Genomic DNA, 22,750 nt, shown 5'->3' on the forward strand with positions numbered 1-22,750 from the left:
TTTTCCCTAAATACACCCCTTTTAACCCATGCCAACAGTCCATGCTCTCTGAAAGATGGTGACAGCTAACCTCTATCCTCGTTTTAAGCTTAAGATATATAACTGAGGCCATATTAGTGTTATGAAATAGAACTTTCTGCATTGATGGAAATGTGCAACATAGTAGCCAGAAGCTAGTAGGCTACTGAGCACTCAAAATGTGGCAGTGTGACTATGAAAATTAAATTATTTAACTGTAATTTAAATTTAAATAGTTAACATGTAGCTAGTGTTTACCATATAAGTGCAACCTCAGCTAATCAGTGCAGTATCATCACCTGACCACAATAATTAGTTCAAGGATGGTGATGTTACTGATTCAAATCAATGAGACTAATTGAGTTTTCCTGGGGTCTTCTGGGAAAGAAGTTTTCTGCCTCTTTTTAGAAGATGCTTCTGACAAATTCTTCCTTCCTGGGTGCGGATGAGGATTATGTGGTCTCGGGAGTAACTGACAGCCACGCTGGAAACATGAAAGGTAGTCATCTTTAGAGTAAGTAAACATGATGGAAGACAAGTGTAGACAGAAACAAACCAGTTTCTTCTTGATGCTAAACTACTGAATAAAACTAACTCTGTAGTTGATCCTACATTTTCTAGTAACATATGCCATAAATCACTCAGTATTAAGCACATCTCAGGGGTATCTCCTCTTGAATTGGAGTATATCTGTAACATGAAAGAGTTTGTATCAAAATACAATTTAGAACTAATTTCAGTTCAACTGAAATAGTTTTAAGAACTATTTTAAAGGCAAAAAAAGCTAGCTGCAAAAAAGATTACAATGTTACATTTAAATGAATGATTCAAAAATACTTAGAAGAGATTACAGACAAACATGGGGAGAAGGCTACAATGATGCATATGGTAATGAATTAGAGCCGGAGATACCAGTATGAACTCACATTTAGGTTAATACAGATAAACATGGTTACATATAGAAATATTCGTAGATGTGTGTGTATATACAGGAGTTAGTGTACATGTCCGTATTTCCTTGCTCTGTCAGCTAAGAGGGCTCAGAAGCAATGATCTGTTCTTTCCCTTTCCCCAGTAGCAATGAACACACCTGGACCTCGATCTTAGTTTCTAAAACCATTCTCCAATGACCAGGGTTCCTTAGAAAAAAGGCTGATCATGGGATTGGGGCAAGGAATTCACAAGGTGAACCTGAAGCATCTCATGGTGCCAGAAAGTAAGTAAATGTCCTCTCCCCCCACCCCAGAAAAAAAGGTCAGGGTGTATGTTAAAGGAAACAACTTCAAGAGCTCCCAGTAACCAAAGCTGAAACAATCTGAGCAACAAAATAAACGAGCAAGTACTGAATGATAACCCAAAGTATAAGATAGATATTCACGAGTCCATCTTGACATAAACAAACAACTGAATATAGAAATGGTAAAGAAGAGACAACTCTCTCATGAAGAATTCCAAATAATTTATATAGCTGGCTACTTTATCTTCAAGGAGCTGGGGCCCTATTATGCATAGTGTGGGCTATGCATAGTAACTTCCTTCCAAAGAATACAATACGGAATAGTGGGGGAAAAAGTAACTTTATGGTGAAGAAACCTGACAAACACTTCAGTCAGGAGATTAAAGTCAATGTCAAAACTGATAGTCCTACTAATAATAGATACCCTTGATATGATGTGAATGACACTTTGTTTCTGTGGTCCCTCCATGTAATCATGAGAAAAACATGAGATAAGTGTCATTTTGAGGGACATTCCACAAAATGCATGACCAATACTCTTCAAAACTGTCAAGGTTATTAAAAACAATGAGAGTGTGAAAAACTGTCACATCCAAGAGGAGCCTAAGGAGGTGTGACAGCTAAATGTATTGTGGTATTGTGAATGGGATTCTGGAACAGAAAAGGACATTAGGTAAAAACTAAGGAAATGTGAATTAGTTAATAATAATGCATTAGTATTTGTTCAGTAATTTTAACAAATGTACCATACTAATATAAAATATTGATACTAAGGAAAACTGAGTTTGGAGTATATGGGAACTCTGTACTATCCTCTAAATTTTTTCTGTAAATCTAAAACTATTCTAAAATATTTATTAAAAAATACACATGTTATGACAGAATCGAAGATGGAGAATGGTGTGGAATGATGCATAGTAGCCTTATATCGATACATCATGTAATAATGATTGAGGGAGTGAGAAATGGGAAAGGAGAATTAAAGGAGAAAAGACTGTAGCAACATGGAAAATATCCAAGTCATAAATCAGAGCATAGAATATAAAACATATCAATGATATCATAAACTTATAATAATTAAATATGTTTGTGAACAAAAAGGTTTTCTTCTTTTCTTTCTGTTATTTTTATGCAGTACCTACAATAAAATATCAGAAGCAAATAATGTTGAAACTCAATGAGGGAAAAACATAATTCTGAACATCATCCACAGAAATTATGATTCAATAGATCTGAGGTTACTTCTCTAATAATTTGTATTTTTTCAGGAAGCCACCCCTTCAGGCCCCAGTGCTTCTCATACACTAACATGTTTAAGAAACAAACTTGAATGCAATGAATGTCAACACTGTTTGGTAATCTCACCCAGCAGAGACTACAGGTTCATGGAGAAGAGTATAATTAACTGTAAAAATCAGAAAGACATGCAGGAACTGACATTTCATTAAATTTTGACAGTTGAGTAGGATTTGGGGCTGTAAGAAAAGGAGTGTGGCCTGAAAAAGCAGATAGCACAGCCAAGGCAGGGAGGAATGAAGTACTTTGTGTGTTTGGGAAAGAGCAAAAGGGTCACTGAGGCCAGAGGGCATAAGTGCTGGGCAGTAAGTCTAGAAAGATAGGTAAATGCCGAATGCAACAAGTCATCAAATGCTACTCTGCGGAGCCTTTTTCTAATAGTTTACCACTAATCCATTTTTGTGTTAACGAATGAAATAACCTAGGCTTCCCTGGTGGCGCAGTGGTTGAGAGTCTGCCTGCCGATGCAGGGGACACGGGTTCGTGCCCCAGTCCGGGAAGATCCCACATGCCGCGGAGCGGCTGGGCCCGTGAGCCATGGCCGCTGAGCCTGCGCGTCCGGAGGCTGTGCTCCGCAACGGGAGAGGCCACAACAGTGTGAGTCCCGCGTACCGCCAAAAAAAAAAAAAAAAAAGAATGAACTAACCTAATTTGGTCTATGTCATAGGAAAAATTACTCTGAAAGGATTCATTGCAAGAGGAAAGAGAGTTGGGTGAGATATCATATTTTGTATTTTTGACATTTGGGAAATGCTCATTATTTTCTCTCTTATAACTAAATTGTTACAGTCTAAAAAAATTGATTTTATGCATTCATTTACATCTCAAGAAACTTGCATGCAAACTACTCCCCTAACAAGCATGTACCTGCAAAATGAATATTAACCATCAAATGTGTTAGAACAGACAAGAGGTCAAGATTCAGACTGAAAAGAAGTCACTGGCTTTGACCGTTAGGAGGTGACCTTAGCAAGTACAGATACATTGTAGAGTGGAGGTAGGCGCCACTATGGACGAAAGACAGTATTATTCTTCTTCAGGAAAAATGATGAGTGAGTGCTAGATAGATAGGCAAGCTTGTGAGTCATTTTGGCACAAATACAACCTAATGTATCCAAGTAAGAGGGAGAGTCCATGAGATAATCATCCCGAGAGAAAGATCACTCATCATTTTTGCTGCACTCCTAGACCATAGATCTATAATGTAATCATAAAAGGTAACTGAAGAAGCAGTATGCACGGTCAACAAAACATTTTAAATGCTTATTCAATGATGCTGCCTAGGGCTTCCCTGGTGGCGCAGTGGTTGGGAGTCCGCCTGCCGATGCAGAGGACGTGGGTTCGTGCCCCGGTCTGGGAGGATCCCACGTGCCGCGGAGCGGCTGGGCCCGTGAGCCATGGCCGCTGGGCCTGCGCGTCGGGAGCCTGTGCTCCGCAACGGGAGAGGCCGCGGCAGTGAGAGGCCCGCGTAACACAAAAAAAAAAAAAAAAAAAAAAAAAAAATGATGCTGCCTATAGCAAACAGAATTTCTAAGAAAGAGTAAAATACTGCCCTTTCAATTGCAAAGTAATAAATGATCTAAATGTAATCTTATATTTTCTTCAAAATGAGAAAATGTTCTCCCCACCCCCAAGTATCTAGTAATGACTTGCCCAGGTATGTAAAATAAAATGCTTTATTAAAATAATATCTTCTGTATATGTGCTAGGTTTCCATCTTCTACCCCTACATTTATCCTCACATTCAAGCTATTTAAAAATACTCCTTTCCTAAATCAACTATACTCCAGTAACAATTTTAAAATAAAAAAAAAATCCTCCTTTCCTGAGTTCCTTTCTTCCAGGCTTTTACCACTGTAACCCATGTATGTGACATGATACATTTATTACATTTTTCTGTTTGTGGGCAGAAACTACATTAGAAAAAAATTTTGTCCCTGTACAACATATTGTGGGAATACTTTGAGCACTCCTACTACCTCTTCCAGGGTCTGTGATAGACCAGGGAAATGGAAAAGTAACTGCTAACTGTAATAAAATGTAGAATTAAATATAAAGAGAAGGAACATTCAACCACTCTACTACTCACCACACTCACATAACTGAGGTCCCTTGCTTCTCTCTTTCCAGATTAATGAGGGGAACACAAAATTTATATTCCATCAAGGATTTTAGTCTTGGGGTAAATGAAGTTCTTTTAAATAGAGGTAGAATATTAATTAGCATCCCTAAATGTTGTTCATTTTGCCAGTCTTTAACACTAAAAATGGAAGTGTTACAGAGCTTTCCAGGCAGCCACTTAAAACCCTCACCTGAAGGAACTCAAGGCTCAGATAAGAGCTTCATCTGGAACCAGCAAATCTCTTAGCACAGATGTGTCTGATTTCTACGGCAAACCTTCCACGAGGCTTTAATTTTCACTTCATTCCATTTGCCTGTTTGGCTATGGCAGTTCTTTCACACAGTTTAGCTCTTAGGGTGCCAGTATTAACTGACATATTCTTATAAAAAATAGATTTGCCGCAGAAGATATCTCACTCAGATAAAGTGAGTGTAAATTAAGTTTAGTTTTCCATCTCCATATAGAGATTTTAAAGGTCATTTATGTTGTTTGTACGTATTGGGGTGGTATCTTGGTGACATTTCCTCTTTTCTTTGATAGAACCATTCTTATATTAAAAATAAAAAGCACATATAAATTAGGAAAATGATGGTATCTGATTCCTTATAATGTATAGTTGATGCGTTACCTCTTCATGTTTGTTTCATAAGACATGTCATAGTTTATCAGGCATAAATTATCATGTTTTAAATGTTTTGTAGTTCTTCAGTAATAGACTGTCTTATCCATCACTAAAATATAATTTTAAAAATCATGCTTTCTATTTCTTCATTGCAGCTAATTTGTAATAAAAGTTGATTATGTTGACTATCTGGCTACATGTTTTATTTTAGAGTGAGGATTTGCATGCATAATACCACTAACAAAGACTATCATCCAAACAGCAGTATTTGAAAGCATACAATTTGGTTTTTCACTAGGATCTAAAGAAACAAAGGTAAGTAAGACCAAACCATTTTTCCTCCATCCTCTTTTTTTAAACATTTTAGTTAGAGATAACTGCAGATTCACATATAGTTGTAAGAAATAATACAGAGAGATCCCATGTACTATTGACCAAGTTTCCCAACATGGTAACGCCTTACGTAACTATAATATACTACTACAGCCAGGAGTTTGACATTGATACAATTCATTGACCCTACTCGGATTTTGCCAAGTCTTATATACTCTTATGAGTGTTTGTCTTTAGTTCTGGGCAATTTTATACCATGTGCAGATTTGTTTGACCACCATGACAATCAAGATACAGAAGAGTTCCAGCCCAAGGATCCCTCATGCTACCCTTTTATAGCAATAACCACCTCCTCTCTCCAACTTCCTTAAGGCCTGGCAACCACTGATCTGTTCGCCATTTCTAGAATTTTGTGATCTCTATGTTATATAAATGAAACCACACAGTATAAAAAACTTCGAGATCGGGGCTTCCCTGGTGGCACAGTGGTTGAGAGTCTGCCTGCCGATGCAGGGGACGCGGGTTCGTGCCCCGGTCCGGGAGGATCCCACGTGCCGCGGAGCGGAGCGGCTGGGCCCGTGAGCCATGGCCGCTGAGCCTGCGCGTCCGGAGCCTGTGCTTTGCAACGGGAGAGGCCACAACAGTGAGAGGCCCACGTACCACCAAAAAAAAAAAAAAAAAACTTCGAGATTGATCTTTTCCACTCAGCATAATTCTGTTGATTTGCTTTTGTACATTTGGCAAAAAACAGTTGTGTATGTTTGTGTGGGTTTCCTTCTGAGTTCTCTATTTTGTTCCATTGATCTACACATCTATCCCCAAATTGATCTATATATTTATCTCATTTCTATTAAAATCCACACAAGTTTTTTTGTGTGGACATAGGCAAGGTTATTCTAAACTTTATACAGAAGGGCACAGGGCCTTGAATGGCTAAAACAACTCTGAAAAGAAGAAAGTAGAAGGAATCACTCTACTTGATGCTAAGGCTTCCTATTGATATATAGCTACGTTCATAAAGGCAATGTGGTATTGGTACAAAAATTAACTCAAAATGGATCAGAGATCTAAACGTAAAACTTCAACAGTATAAAAATATCTAGAAGAAAATAGGAGGAAATATTTGTGACCTTGGTTAGGAAAAGATAAAATTCATAAACTGGACTTCATAAAAGTTAAGAACTTCAACTCTTCAAAAGCCTGACTGAACCTTTACTGATATACCACCTGACCAGGGCATATAAAGGAGAAGGCTAATAATTGATTTAGTAATTCTTAGTTGACCTCCCACTACCCGCCTCTGAAAAAATTTAGAGGCCAAAAGTGCAGTGAAAACTTGGAGAGGGTATTTTATTGGAGAAAACTGGTGAAGGACAGATTAGGAGAAAATATTTGCAAACCACACATCTGATAAATGACTTGTATATAGAGTATATAAACATCTCTCAAAATTCAATGTTAAGAAAACAAACCCAGTGAAAGCCTGGCAAAAGATTTAAGCAAACACTCACTGACGATATAACAGACACATGGAAATATGCTCACCACCATTACCATTAGGGAAATGGAAATTAAAACCACACTGACGTAGATAAGGCCAAAAGACACTGGAGTAGAAAGACCCTCAGCTCACCTGCTTTCACAGGCACACCAAGATCACAACTATCTGCAGAACCACCATCTATGAAAAAGACCAAAATCTACCAGAAAACATCTACAACTAAACACAACAGGAAGGAACCACAACGAGCCAGGCAGACTCGCAATACAATCAAGTCCCACACCCCATGGTGGGCGACGCACAAACTGGAGAATAATTATACTGCGGAGGTTCTTCCGCAGGAGTGAGAGTTCTGAGCCCCAAGCTGGGCTCCCCAGCCCCAGGGGTCCTGCACCAGGAAGACAAGCCCCCGGAGCGTTTGGCTTTGAAGGCCAGCAGGGCTTAATTTCAGGAGCCCCAACAGGACCAGGGAAAAAGAGACTCCGCTCTTAAAGGACGCACACGAAACCTCACATGCACCTCACCAGAACTAAAGCACTAATTTGATAGGAACCTTGGCCAGACCTACCTGCTGGTCTTGGAGAGTCTCCTGGAGAGGCTGGGGGTGGCTGTAGCTCACGCTGGGGACACAGACTCTAGCCTACCGGCAGCCACGCTCAAAAACTCCTTCTATCCTGTGGAAGCCGGAAGACGCTGCTTTCAGGCGCCTGGTGAGATCCGCCCTCTGGCTCATTAGCACTAACACCTGGTCCTACCCAACAGCCTGCAGGTGTCACTGCTGGGACGCCTCAGGCCAAATAACTGACTAGGCAGGGACACAGCCCCATCCATGAGCAGACTGGCTGCCTAAAGACTTTCTGAACCCACAGAAGTCTCTAGACAAGCCTCTACACAAGGCCCTGCACACCAGAGTGCCAAGACAAAGCTCCACCCACCGGTGGGCAGGCACCCATACTGCCCTCCTGGAGGCCTGCAAGAGCCTCTTAACCAGCTTCACCCACCAGGGGGCAGACACCAGGCCCATGAAAACCACAATCCTGCCGTCTCTGGGCCCAGCCTGCCCACAGCAGACCAGACCCTACCCTGGGACCACCTGGGACCCAGCCATGCCCACTAGCAGGCCAACAGAAGCCTCTGGACAACCCGGACCCCAAACCCAATTGTGTCAGGAACTACCCCTCCGGCCCCAGCAATGTGACACCAGATCTGGAGACTACTAACCCCAGGATCTGGCTTCACCCACTAGTGGTGGTGGTGGGCAACAGCCCCAGAGTCTTCTGGATCCTGACTCTGCCCACCAGCGAGCCAGCACTAGCCCTGGGGCCCGCCAGGGTCCTGTAGTCAGCTGCTTCATGACCAGGCCCCGCTAATGAGAAGCCAGCATCTGCACAAGGCAGGACCTGGCAACCAACCAGGCTAAGGGGCCAACCAAGCTGTCCAGGCTGCCCACATAGTTGGATGGCCATGACAGAAGGACCCAAGAATCCCTCTTAGGGGGAACCCCTAGAGCATATAGTTTGGGTGATGAGAGGGGTGTACACTGCTGGGATGCATAAAATGCCTCCTACAGAAGGCCACTTCTCCAAGGTCGAGAAATGTAACTAACCTACCACACACATAAAAATACCAATAGGGACTTAGACAAAATGATGCAGCAGAGGAACACGTTCCAGACGAAGGAACAAGATAACACCCTAGAAGAAGAACTAAGTGAAGTGGAGATAGGCAATCTACCTGACAAAGAGTTCAGAGTAAAATGATCGTAAAGATGATGAAAGAACTCAAGAGAATGGATGCACAGAGCAGAAGTTTTAAACAAAGAGTTAGAAAGTATAAAGAGCAACCAGAGATGAAGAATACAATAATTGAAATTAAAAATACACTAGAAGGAGCCAGGAGCAGATAGCAGGGATGGGCAAACTACTACTGCCTGTTTGTTTTTTTTAAAAAGATAAAGTTCTATTAGAACATAGCTATGCTTGTTTGTTTATGTATTGTCTACAGCTGTTTTGTACTATACAACAGAGTTGAGTAGTTTATTACAGAGAACTTTTGGCACACAAAGCCAAAAATATTTACTCTCTGGTTTCTTACAGAAAGTTTGTTGACCTCTGGTGTAAAGTATAATTCCTATAATAATCCCATGTCCCATATGGTTCTTCCTTCCTGGATGAACCCTTACTGATATACCACCTGACTAGGACATACAAAGGAGAAGGCTAATAATTGATTTAGTAATTCTTAGCTGACTTCCCACTACCCACCTCTGAAAAAATTTAGAGAGGCCAGGAGTTCAGTGAACACTTGGAGAGGGTATTTTGTTGGAGAAAATGAGAGAAGGACTATAGCATTTTCCCTTGCCTAAGGTTTCCCCAGACTACTACTATAACATACACACTTCATAAGCAAGAGACAGGGATATTCCTACCAAACATCCAGCCTAGTCGGGGAGTGGGATGGAGGTAAGAGGGAATTTAAGAAGTCCACCATGAGTTGGAGACTAAAGACGCAGACTTAGTGGGTGAGAGACTGGCTGACACTGCCTATGGTAGCAGATGAGTGGTTGTTTTCGGAAAAGAACTGTACTCCCGATACTATTTCAATAGGACGGCCCTCAGCCAAACATAGAATTATTATTATTGTTGGCTCCCAGCTTATTTATGTCATTGGTATCTTAAACTTCCAGGAAACTAAATAATCTTCAACTATGAAAGAGGAGGAAAGAAAGTCTATTGGGACAAAGGATCAATAACTTGGATTTTTACTTTTTCATATTTTGCATTTCAAGATTTAGCCATGAGGTTGTTTGGGGTTTTTTCCCAGCATTTTTTTTTACTCTCCTCCCTTTCCCTTACATGCCCTAATCTATTTTTTTTTCTTTTGTTCAACTAAATATATGTCATGTTGAGATTATCACAGAATAAAATATGTTTCAATTTTAGATTTGTTTCTGCATATTTGCTTAGGCAAATGATGTTCTATTACATTTTTTCACTTTTTATTGACATAATTACTGATTAAGAAGAGCAACTGAATTATGTCAGGTTCAGTGAATTAGATCTGGGAGACAATTTAGATGTAAAGAGTTGTTAATTGCTATCTAATTAAAAATGAAAGCCTCTGAACCGCCCTACAATGACTACCCTTCCACCCCTCTCCATAGTACATGATGTCTTAGTAGAGAAAACTAAAATTTTGAAATGACATGAATGGGCAAAAATCAAATGACATTTTGGTAATTCCTGAGACTACCAGTTAAGACATATATGCATATTGTCATAGCAAGCCAAAATCTAAGAGAGGAAAGAATGGGGTAGAAGGATGGATTTCCTCATCTTATAAACAGGAAGAGGGCAGGAGCTGTGTCTGTCTTGCGTGATACATACTAAGAAGATGCTCAATAATGACTGCTGGTCATCAGTGTGCCCCACAGGGTCCTTGTGAACATTCTTTTTCTTTTTTTAATAAATTTACTTATTTAGTTATTTTTGGCTGAGTTGGGTCTTTATTGCTGCGTGTGGGCCCTCCCCAGGTGCGGTAAGCGGGGGCCACTCCTCGCTGAGGTGCGTGGGCTTCTCATCGCTGTGGCCTCTCCCCTTGTGGAGCACGGGCTCCAGGTGCGCCGGGTATAGAGCCCGGGCTCAGCAGCTGTGGCGCTTGGGCTTAGCCGCTCTGTGGCACGCGGGATCCTCCCGGACCAGGGCTTGAACCTGCGTCCCAGCATTGCCAGGTGGACCCTCAACCACTGTGCCACCAGGGAAGCCCCCTTGTGAACATTCTTTATGTGAAATAATGCATAGAGAATTACTGAGTACCAAGACATAGTAAGTGTAAAATAAATGTCTTTTCCTTGGTATCACCTGTTACATGCTTAGTGATCAAAGTATCAATCATTGCTCTCTGCTGAAGGCTAAAAGTATTTTTTAAAATAGTCCATGAACTAGCTTAGACAGGATACAAAGATTTAGACCCCTTTTGTTTTGCAATATGGAAAACGTTTCAGCTTTCTGAAGCCCTCGAAGTCTTCTAAGTAAATAGTTCTGATGGTTTGGAACACAGATGTCATTAACAACTCTATTTCTGTCAGCCTGACTATAGGCAGGCTACATTATTTTAAGCTATTCTTGCCACCTGTAATGTTCTACTGAGGCCTCTTAGCATGTGAGCTGATAAACTGACCATTAAAAAACAGATCTTAATTAGGTAAGGGTATTCTGGAAATTCAGATACAGAGAAGTAATTTACATATAACTACATGGGTTTTTGTTCTGATTTTTTCCTGATTATAAGAAAATAATCTTATGTCTATTTATTTGAACATTTTATTTTTTTCCTAGCTGAGATATATTTAATCTATTTTTATATATCTTTATTGGATACTTGAACATTTTAAACTATATAACAGAGAAAAAATTGAAATTGATGGATTATCTTAGTTCTGTTTAGTATTCAAAATACTTTACAATCACATTACTCATACTGTATGCAATTCTTCAAAAATGGATCCTCTTAAAGAAAAACATTTTGAAAGAGTATTAACAATTTATTGCTAATGCAGAATAAAAAGAAAAATGATTATTGGTAGAGATTGAGTTGAATATAAACAGTGTAAAATGACACAGGGCTTCAAAAAGTTAGGTATCCTGTGGGAACAAAAAAATATATATTTTAAATGACTAAACTGTTGATGAACTTTGATATTCATATTTAAAGACAAGAAAATTAGTAAATATTTTACAAGTCTGTAATTTCCTTATAAATATTCTTAGAAATATTGAGAGAAAAAAGGAAACAAAACTATTTAAAAAAACAATGAAGCATTAATAGAATGTTAGACTCCATTAGAAACACCTACTACAGTTGAGAGGCTATTTCATGCTAATATTTCAGTGATGTACATGAGTATTTTGACGTGTGGGATGTGCCCTGAAGATACATGACAGCTGGTAGTTCAATTTTTAACACTAACCTCTGATAATTGAAAAATATGAGCTGTGGTCCACACAGCAGTTTGCTAGAAATATGTTTAAGACCCACTAGAGAGTCTGTGAATTGCTTACTAAAAGCCTTATTGTTTGCTGCTGTTGCTAATGCACTGGAAAGAAAAATTAAAATGAAATAACATTCAAAAGAGTTTCCATGGACCTTGGTGTTTCTCCTGGAAAGACAGCTAATATGATTTTCTACTACTTTCTACTTATAGAGATTGTTGCAGGAGCAGACAGACTTGGCTAAAAATATAATCTAGGAAAAGCAAACCAAAACTTGAAATTTTGCTGGTTATATAGGTTGCTTGGATTTAAGCATTAGTAAATTACTCTCTTATTTAGGTAATCTTTATTCAGTTGTGACAGGTGAAACCCCTGTAAAGGATCTAGAAAAGTCAGAGAAATAAATTAACTTTCTGAATAACAAAAATTTGAGATTTTTCCCTAGACTGAGGATAAAAGGGCATTTGTTTGCTTTCTGGAAGCAGATGGCTAGGATTCCTGGAAGAGAGAAAATTGAAGGGAATGAATGGGGAGGGTAAGAGAAGTTCCCACCAGTTGAGGTTAAAATAAATTTCCCCAGCAAAACCTTTTATTGTGGTAGGTATGGCTGGGGAATTTAAGGAAAATGCTATCTAACATTCAATTTAAGGTTGTTGTTTCCATTTCTGGCTCTGCTGCAATTCCCCAACATCATCCCAGATCAAATAGTCTAACATAAGTGTACTTTGAAAATTTAGAGGGGAGAGGCCAAGAAGGCAAAAAGGAACAGATAATTTAATGAGAGCCAGAATCTGGGATAAGAAGGAACCAGATGCCCCATTTCACCATTTCACTCCACATGCCTGCACATGTAAATAAATGTTAGTAGTCTTAACACAGACCTAATGTCTGAATTTCCTTCAGAAATTCTGAAATATTTTGATCCCTAAAAATAATTTTAGGTTATTTATGTTTAAATTCTAATTTCATACTTGATATTGTCAACCTTTATAATAAAAAGGTTAAGTGGTTTAGCCAGCAAAATCGAGTTTATTCAGGAATAGTAGAGGAATTGCAACTTGAGACAAACTCTGGCTAACCATAGGCAAGTCTGGAGCACAGAACAGGAGAGCTGTTCTTTTGTAGAGGGAAGGAGGAAGCTGGGAGGGGGAGTTTGAATGAAAGTTCACTGGAGGAGAGCAAGAATTCGGGGTTGTGGTGGCTTCTCATTGGTTGAGTTGCAGCAGTTTCTCATTGGCTGGGTTGTTGCTAAGCGTCGAGAAAAATCTTCCTTCTTCCTGCTGGGGTATATAAAGTAAGATTCTTCCTGCTGGGGTATGTAAAGTATGCTGCCACAGGTGGTACCAGTGGTGCATGTGTGGTACATGTGAAGTACATGAAAGCCTTCAAGGCTTTCCGATTCCATTTTGAATGGGGCTTTTCCTTTATTCATTTCCACAGTATATAAATTTGATATCAAACTTAATATTTGATCATTCTACTGCTGCTCAGATAATGTATTTTCAATATTCTGTGCTTCAAAAATTAATAGTTTTTAATTATCCATAAAATATTCATATTTTACAAGTGAGGAAATTGGTTACTTCAAACTAAGATAAATCAGTAACTCAAGAACTAAGTTCATAACTTAAGAATTGATAATAAAACTGTATAGACTTTGCATTCAAACGAATTCAAATTTTGGCTTTGTTGCTTATTTTCTGTATGATGATGAATAAGTTACTTATCTTTTGAATTTTCAGTCTTTTCGTTTATGATATAGGGATAATATACATGAATTTCAGAGTTGCTGGGATGATTAACTGAAATAATAAATGTAAAGAAGCTAATATGTGACTCAAAATTCTAGCTATTAGTAGAACATTCCTATCTCTATAATAATGATAATGATAATGATAATAGTAATATTACAAAAACAATAATAATAGTAACAGTATCATTTTTTTCCCAATTTGTTTGTCATCTTTAAGCTTAGATAGGATAGGAAGGTTTGCTTGTTTTTTTTTCCTTTGCATATCATTATTAGGATATTGAACTTGTGGAAAGGAGGTTTCCTATTAATATAATTTCTTGAATTTGTTTGACAAGTGTAATAAAATATGGCATCTGAACAAAAAGGTAGTTATGCTGTAACTGAACACATCAAAGAGCAAAGAATGGGACGTGATGTAGACTTCAGAAATTTCCTAAGTGCTGTTAGAAAACTACTTGCAAGAAAATGGTTTACTTTAGGGCTGTTATTTTCAACAATCTAGGCAGAACTCAGAGGTCTGAGAAGTATCTTTCTATGCATTCTATGCATTTTTCCTTTTCATAACTTCATATTGAGATAAAGGATTCCATTTTCTTGTCAATGACAGTATCCAGTTGCTAAAATATAATTATTTGAAAACAGTTTTTAAGAGCTAGTTTTCTTTAGAGGAAAAAGAAATATCTGTTCTATTTCTACTTATCTATACATTAAATAATAAAGTTCCATTAAGAAAAATTAAATACTTTGTCACAAAAATCTCTTTGTTCTGCACATTACTTCATTTTAACAAATTTATTGAGATAATCCACATACCATGCAGTTCACTGACTTCTGTACATTAATTCTTGATAAAGATATACTCAGTCCCATGAAATCTAAGATTCCAAAGATAAAGTCAAAATAAACATATTTATGTTAAATATCCAATCTGTAAAAAGGACTAGAGGAGAATAGAGTAGGTCCTCAGGGGAGACAGATATTTACAATACATTTTTCTCTCAGGCAATAACACTTAAATTAGAGGAATTGGATATAGGTACATAAGATATTTAAACAAGGCTATACATAAGTAAGATATTTAAACAGCTTATATACAATATGATATAAGAGATATCATGATAGTCAAGGACTTACAATAATCAAATACATGGCATAAAATTAGAGTGATTTAGGGATTTGGGGGAAGAATATATATTTCACACTAGGTTAGTCAATGAAAATTTCCTAGATGAGATAAGATTTATGCTGTGAGTTTAAAGAAGACGGAGCAAAAGGGACATGTCCCTGGGTAAAGATTAAAAAATGGGTAAAAACATGTACAAAGGCAAAGAAGTGGAAAACCCTAAGACACCCTCAAGGAACAATGTGTGGAAAAAAAGTTAGCTGGAGTGGAATGTTCCTCTTGAGGAGAACTGCACATATATTATCCAACTGGGATACTCATGAGTCAGGCTGCTAGCCAGGAGTTCCACAAAGCCACAAGACATGCAGCATACCTTCCTGAAATATTACATTTTTACAGGAGTAACTAATTGAAAGTATGATGTTTGTTTTTGAAAAATTCAGATATATTGTGAAGTGAAAACTTATAAGTCATTTGTTAAGTGTTTAAGCTACTCCCACAAGTTTAATGGGTATGGGTTCATTCTCCTTAGCTATTTGAGTCCTTTAGTTCCACTAGTGGAATAACCTGAGTATTGAGAATTGAAGATAAGGGTGATGAGATCCATTAGGTTTAGTTTGTGAAGGAAATTGAATGTCAGATTAATTAATTTGGACTTCACTTGGTAGGAGTGAGAAGCCTTTGAAGAATGCTAAAGAGTAGGAAAACACAAAAAATATACTATTTTTGGAAATTACTAAACTATATTACTATAATTACAACTTAATATACAGGATGGATGAACGAGAAGAGATTATAGGCTGAGACCAACTTAGAAGATGCAAACACAAAGGATTTGTTAAGAGTTGCCTTGTTTTGAGAGCCAGTTCTATAATGTGATTCATAAAAACTGTTTAGGGAGCCTTCTCGACTATTTTGAAAATTAAAAAGACCATTTCATTGAGCCCCTCAATTACTAATTTAAAATCTAAGAATTGTTTATAGTAAAAGAGAAATCCTATTAAGACTTGACTTAGGAAATACAAAGAAACACTAAGTTATAGTGCCATGCCATTTCTAAACTGTACTAATTGAAAATATTACCCATTAATAATTTGTGTTGATTTGTCTTCATCAGAAAAAAATAAACTTTCCAAATGAATCTTATCAGAAGTCATTCAAGAAACACATCTCATTTAATATGAGAAATTAAAGCAGACCCAATCAAAAGCTACCCTAAATAGCAAATGTTGATCTGATCATGTGTTCTAAGAAAAATAGCAATAATCTCAGAAGGTGATTATGTTTTTGAGGATTGGCACTGTTGGTGGAATATTTAATGAACAGTCTAACTGTGGCTCCCTGGCAGTGAAGAGGTCTTGGAATGGTAAAAACTATGATGGAGTAAATAGCAAAGTCTCGTTTCTGCTCAGCTGGATCTCTGCTTCAGCCACCTGAGCCTTCAGCTGCATTTAATTCTCTCCATTTCTGTGGATGGTAAAACATTCCTACACAGGAAGTAGACAAGCTACCATAAAAACAAAAGCTCTTAGTGTGCCCCATTAGTCCTAGGCTCCTTTTGATGATAAGTCTGTTACTTTTGCCTTTTTTTTTTCCATTTTTTTCAGGCATGGGACCTTGTTTCATAATAAATAGGAGGATCTCAATTTCTTGAAGCTTCCAGGATACCCATAGTACAGCTACCTCTTTTTCATAAAGGCTTACAAGGCCTTTTTTTTTTATGGTTTTTACATTTATTAACTGGGTCAATAGTACAAGTCTTTGAGTACATTTACTTAGTTTCAGGTTTTACATGGTTCTAGTTGTAAAATGATATACGGTGAAATCCCTGGTTGAAAATGTAAAAGGTTTTAATACACTTCTGAAGAGTGGTAAACTACCTAGTTTAAATACTCCTGTGCTCACTCTCCACTCAAATCATCCAAGATGGAAACCTCATAAACCCCAAAGCATATATAGCTGGGAGTGGAATAAAGTGGGCTGGGGATGCCTAGGACCAATTGGAATTTCAAATACAGTGTATCCTTTTATCCCCCTAGTTTTATTGGAAAATAATTGACATATATCACCATATCAGGCTTACAGTGTACAATATGATGGTTTGATTTATATATCTTGTGAAATAATTCCCATAGTAGATTTAGTTAACCTCCATCATCTCATAAAGATACAACAAAAAAGAAAAAACTTGTAATGAGAACTCAGGATTTATTCTTTTAACTTTCCTATATATAAAAAAGAATACAAATATATCTTTTTAATACAATTCCAATTTTGAAACTTTTAAGTAACATGAGTGCCACTTGCTAGGATATTTGCAAATCCTCAGGCATTTGGGGTTTATCCTTCTGATAATTACATAACAGAATGTTAAAATGGAACTGTTCCGGTTTTAGTTTCAGCCAAAACTCCCAAGATGATTATATGGGACCACCATGCAGACTTGTAAAGGAGGATCAGGAGAAACATTTATTCTCAGGTTGAGGAGATAAATAGGCCCAGAATTTGATATCAGAAGAGGATAGGGAGAGAGGTTTGTTGAGGTGTATTGAGTCATCTACTTGCAGGATGGAGGAGTGGGGTTGCTTGCCCCTCAATTCATGCTTAGAAAAGGGACTAAAGGAGACACACAGAGAGTTTAACAGATGCACCTAATGTTTCAGAGAAGACAGCAGACTTGAGTCTGCCTTACACTGGAGACTAGATCCAAAGTGCCAGGGCCTGGCTGGCTGGTTGTTTTACTGATGGTGGAATGACAGAGTTGGTGGCATTGGTCAGCTTTCACTTCTAGAGTCTTTCTGGACAAAAGATGCATGAGTGTTAACTGTGGGCTGATGTGATTGACACACCTGAACCATGGTTCACTCTGATGCTCTACAGCAGGGTGAACTGTAGGATTTCTCGAGGCTGAGAAAAGAGCCAGCAGCCACCAGAGATGAATTTCCTCATATGAAGAGAACTATCGATGAGAGATCCATGGCAATAGTTTGTGTCTCTGAAGAGCCCAAGAAAGTGCCCACAGAAGTAAGGGTCAGCTTTAAAACTTGGTCCAGTCCAAGGAACACCTCATGGCAACCCTAGAAAGAAAAGTGAGACTTTTCCTGCTCCTTTCCATCTCCCTAACCTTGTCCACCTACAACTCGCAAGGATGGAAACTGAGATTGACAAGATGAAGGTGGAGATATGCTAGAGCAGGTCAGCAAAGAGAGCAGACAAGGAGGCATCCTTGGTGGAACTTTAAAAGTTTGTTTATTATACTTGTCTGGCTATATTAAGAACTATGCTGCTTTTTATCATCAGAAAATGATTAAAAAGTATTAAGACTTCTTCCAAATTTTACCCAGGGGCAATGGGGAAATTAGCCTCAAATAATAAAATTAAAGGGTCAGCAGAAAACAAATACAGTTAAGCAACTGTATTACATTGCATTGTTACATTGCATCTCACAAGTTATGCTTGTTCAATGTAGCTGTTATATTCAAATAAAATTGTCTCCATCCCATGTGCTTTGGAGATCCAGAATCCACCTGTCTTCCCCTCCCAGTATCTCCAGGATTTCTCTGGATATATATGAAGCAATCCTGTTCCTATCTTTTCCTTCATAGCTGCTCTTTTCTCTCTGCCCTACACTAACCCAAACATTAGAACATTTCCCTTGATAATTGAAAAATATCTCCCGCAAAGGCAGTTATACTTAATAGACTCACTGACAATTTGGGGTTGTAGGCAGGGAGTAGTACAAAAGTTAGTTTAAAATTAAATGTTAGACATGATAGATTCTAGAAGTTCCTTGGTCATATTCATCTCACTGAACCTTTCTCTGGTCAGTTTCCAACTCTCAAGTGGCTCACCCCCTCAGCTATGTTGCTGACCCTCTACTTTTAGGAGACTCTCTCTATATGTTTCCCAACTTTTCCAGTTATTAGCTGTGGAACCTGGGTCAGGTTACTTAACATTTTCCTATCTTACTTTCCTTATATATTAAATTGAGATACAGTTAGTAGCTACCTCATACTGGAAAGATTAAATGACACACATAAAGCAATTAGCATAGTTCCCAGCACAGAGGTGATATTAAAATACTCAAAGGTAATAAAGTACCTAAGGTAATAAAAAATTTAAGGATAATAAAGTACTTAACTCTATCTTGGCATATTCCACTCAATGTCATTATGACCTAGAGGGTAAGGTTTTATTGGGACAGTCGCCTTCTCACACGAAGAGAACTTCTCCAAGTATTTTTCTAAGTGAAACAGTTCTCACCCCAGTAGAAGGTGTTACCTCCTTAAAAATAATATTATCATTCTCCCCAGAACATTTATGTAAAAATAGTATAAATGCCAGTAGGAGACAGACTGAAATATTAGATTGTACATTTCTAGATGTAAGGCCCTGAGAGGTTATTCAGTTCTCTGTGCATATTGTATTTTATAGCTAAAACCTGAATTACTTTTCTTGAAATCAGAGATCTTACTCATTTTCATGACTTACTAATAACTTCAAAGATATAAAACAATTAAAGGGACTAGTCAAAGAAGGTCTGGGACACTGAAGGTGGCTCTTTAGGACCCCTCTTCCTGCATTAGATGCTCACTCTCTGGCCCAGAGTAAAAGATGAGGTCTCTAAGTTAGCTTTTGTGGTATCACCTATCACAGCAGAGTAAGTGTTCAGTCCATGAAATATCTCCATTTTATATCTCAGCTTACATGACATTTTCTAGGGAGTCATACCTCTCCAAAGCCCATCATCTTAGAAAATAGCATTACTATATCTGGATGTCCAATTATTACATCCAGAAGGACATCAGTCTGAATCATCAGCCTTCTTTGCTTTCTTTGGGGGCTTTCTCCCAATGGTTTGGGAGAAAGTGGATTACCAGCCAGCTTCTTCAACACCTTCAATCAGTTCACTCTCTGACCGCAGTTACTATTTCTTTGCCACAAAATTCTAAAGTTATTATTATTTGTCTGACTACATTTTTTAAATATTTTAAACAAAGAATAATGTTTCTAATACCTTGATGACCACCAAGATTTGAAATACCCAATGAGGAGTAGGAATAAAGCATGTTCACAGTGATCATAACTCTTTCAAGCTCTTTTGATATCCTTCTGCCATCTCAATTACTGATACCTTCAATTGTGCACAGTTATTTGAACCTTCTGATATGATTTAATGGAGACAGCTAATTGAATGTGCAATGTTTCTAAAGTCAACTTCACTTCCTCCTCTGGAAAATCCAGTTTAACACGTTTTATATCAATCAGAAGTTTCAACTCAGCTTCGTAAAGCATTTCTTTATCTCGGGGAGCATCATTTACATACATCTGATTTTCATTTAATTATATCACTGAACTTACAAACACTCTATTACACCATTTAGCTGTGACAGAGATTTATGTAACATTTGACACACCGTACATTAGTGAAACTTACAGTATCACTCAGAGCAATGTGTCTTTTTTTTTTAACAATATGAATTAATGAGAATCCAATCTTCTTTCTCCAGAGAAAAGAAGTTCAAGGGTTCTCTCCCAATATTGGCTATTAATCAGCACCAGATGGGAGGGTGATGCTGGCAAAGCTCCTCTTACCCTCTCTGATGCTTCCAGACTCTTTTTGATCCAAAGGAGTGCTGGAATCTCTCCTCAGCCTGGACTTCTACAAAAGCTCTCCCTTCTGTGGTGTCTTCTCAGTATGCACGTTTTCCCAGACTGTGGCTCAGAAGAGCTGGAGCCAGTTCATGGGCTCCTGCTGCTTCCAAAGCCCCATATGAAGTCTGTCTGCCTATTAAGCAATGCACAGGGGGGCGAGACTCCTCCGGAATCCCTTGGCATTTGGTGCTGGATCCCACAGCTCCCACAGAGGCACTTTTGTTCATGAATGGATGCCAAATTCTAGTTGTTAAAAGGGGTTGGAAAAAGGAGGGACATTTTATGCTTCCATGATGCTGGTGTCCTAGGGTGATATATTTGAAAGTGCTTTGAAAATTGAAATATTAGGTGGTATTACTATATGTCTTGTAGTTATTGCCATTGACTTACCCCTAGTTTGAGCATGTGTGTTTACAACATTTTTGTTCTTGCTGTTTTCTCTGTCTCTCATCTTCAGTTATTTTAGCAATCTAAGTTGTCATAATTGCTTGCATTTAGTTTACTCAGTTCAGAATTATTAACTTAGTTACTTAATAACTGTATTACCTTTTAATGATAATCATCAGCGTTTAGATTATAAAATCCAACATAGATAGAAGTAAATACTGCCACCTTCCTGTCCTTAAGTCCTTCCTTGTATAAATAAACGGAAATTAAAAGGGAAACATGACGAATACAGTAAATAATAATAGAGGCAATAGGAGAAAGCCCAAAGAGAGAAGGATGACAAAAATGGAGAGTGCTGGCCATAGTTGGCTTTGGTGTGTCTGACAGTCTAAGTAGCCAATGCTTGATGACAATTGCCAACTTGGTACCTTTAATGAGTCTTTGATACAAGAATAAAGAATAGAGACTGTTCTTTCAGATGACCAATTCTTTCTATGATATGTGTGAGACAGTATATTACAGTATATTTAAACCTAATAAATTAGAGTCTTTATGGATTCTTTCCTAATTGAAATTTGGAAGATACAACTATTTGGGGTAAAATAATATCATTTCTAGCCAGTATATGACCTATTACTATTTTGAACTTATAAGAAGAGCTTAAGCTATGTCATCTAGTTTTATTCTGTATAGTTGAATTCAGACAATAATATGGAAGCATTTTTCCCAGACTATAAAAAAAAATCTGGAAACAGGAAAAAGTTGAGAAATATATAAGCAAAAAAAAAAAAAAGATAATATCCAACCATTCCATCTCCCAGAGTAATCTACTGTTAGTGTTTTGGCAAGTACAATTATAGGAAGAAAAAAGTTTTGAATAACTTTTCCCCTGACTTCTCTTCCTGAGGTCCTAGACTCTCTTCCTATAGATAGGAGTCTGAATAAGTTATGGTAACTTGGGGTTCTAAACGGAGCTCATGAAGTTTGTCCTATTATATCTGTTTTCTCTCCAGAGTTGAAGATGAATGAATGGTAAAGAAATCTCACAAACAAGTATTTTATTTATCACATATTTTCCCATGTAGAAATAAAGAATATAAGACTAATTCATGGTAAAATGGCTTATGTTTACAATTTAGTTACTTAACATGTAAATACTAACTTGTAAAATTCAGACTTTCTGTTATTAAAAGGACATCACACATTTTCAATGAAATATTCCAAAACTACTGAATCATCAGTATGGGTAGAGTGTAAATTTGCCTTCCTAAAACTGGTATACTCAATTTTCTTATTCCTTATATTATTTCATCTAGGAATGAATATGATTCACAGAGTACACTTTAAATAATTTTGGTTTTAAAGGTGTTCAACCAGGGGTACGTTTTATTTAAAACTTTTTAATCAACTGTATGGAACTTTTAAGTGCCCAGTGAGAAAGATGCCAGATGTATGAACAGCAAAGAGCAGCTATCTTTGATGCATTACACTGAGATAAGTGAGTTTACCTAGGATCAGTCAGGACCTGACTTTTCTCTGCCTCACTATAGTAATACTATGGGTGATGATGCTGTCCCCAAAGTCACATTATTATAGGTCAATCTAATGGCCAACACTATGACCTCATGTACAAAAGTTTTATAATTGCATGTCAGGAGGAAATAACACTTAAATACGACAGATTCTTTGTTTGACTCTCTGTATTGCATTTT

This window comes from Phocoena sinus, chromosome 5, assembly GCF_008692025.1.
Source record: "Phocoena sinus isolate mPhoSin1 chromosome 5, mPhoSin1.pri, whole genome shotgun sequence".
In the NCBI taxonomy this organism is placed as follows: Eukaryota; Metazoa; Chordata; class Mammalia; order Artiodactyla; family Phocoenidae; genus Phocoena; species Phocoena sinus.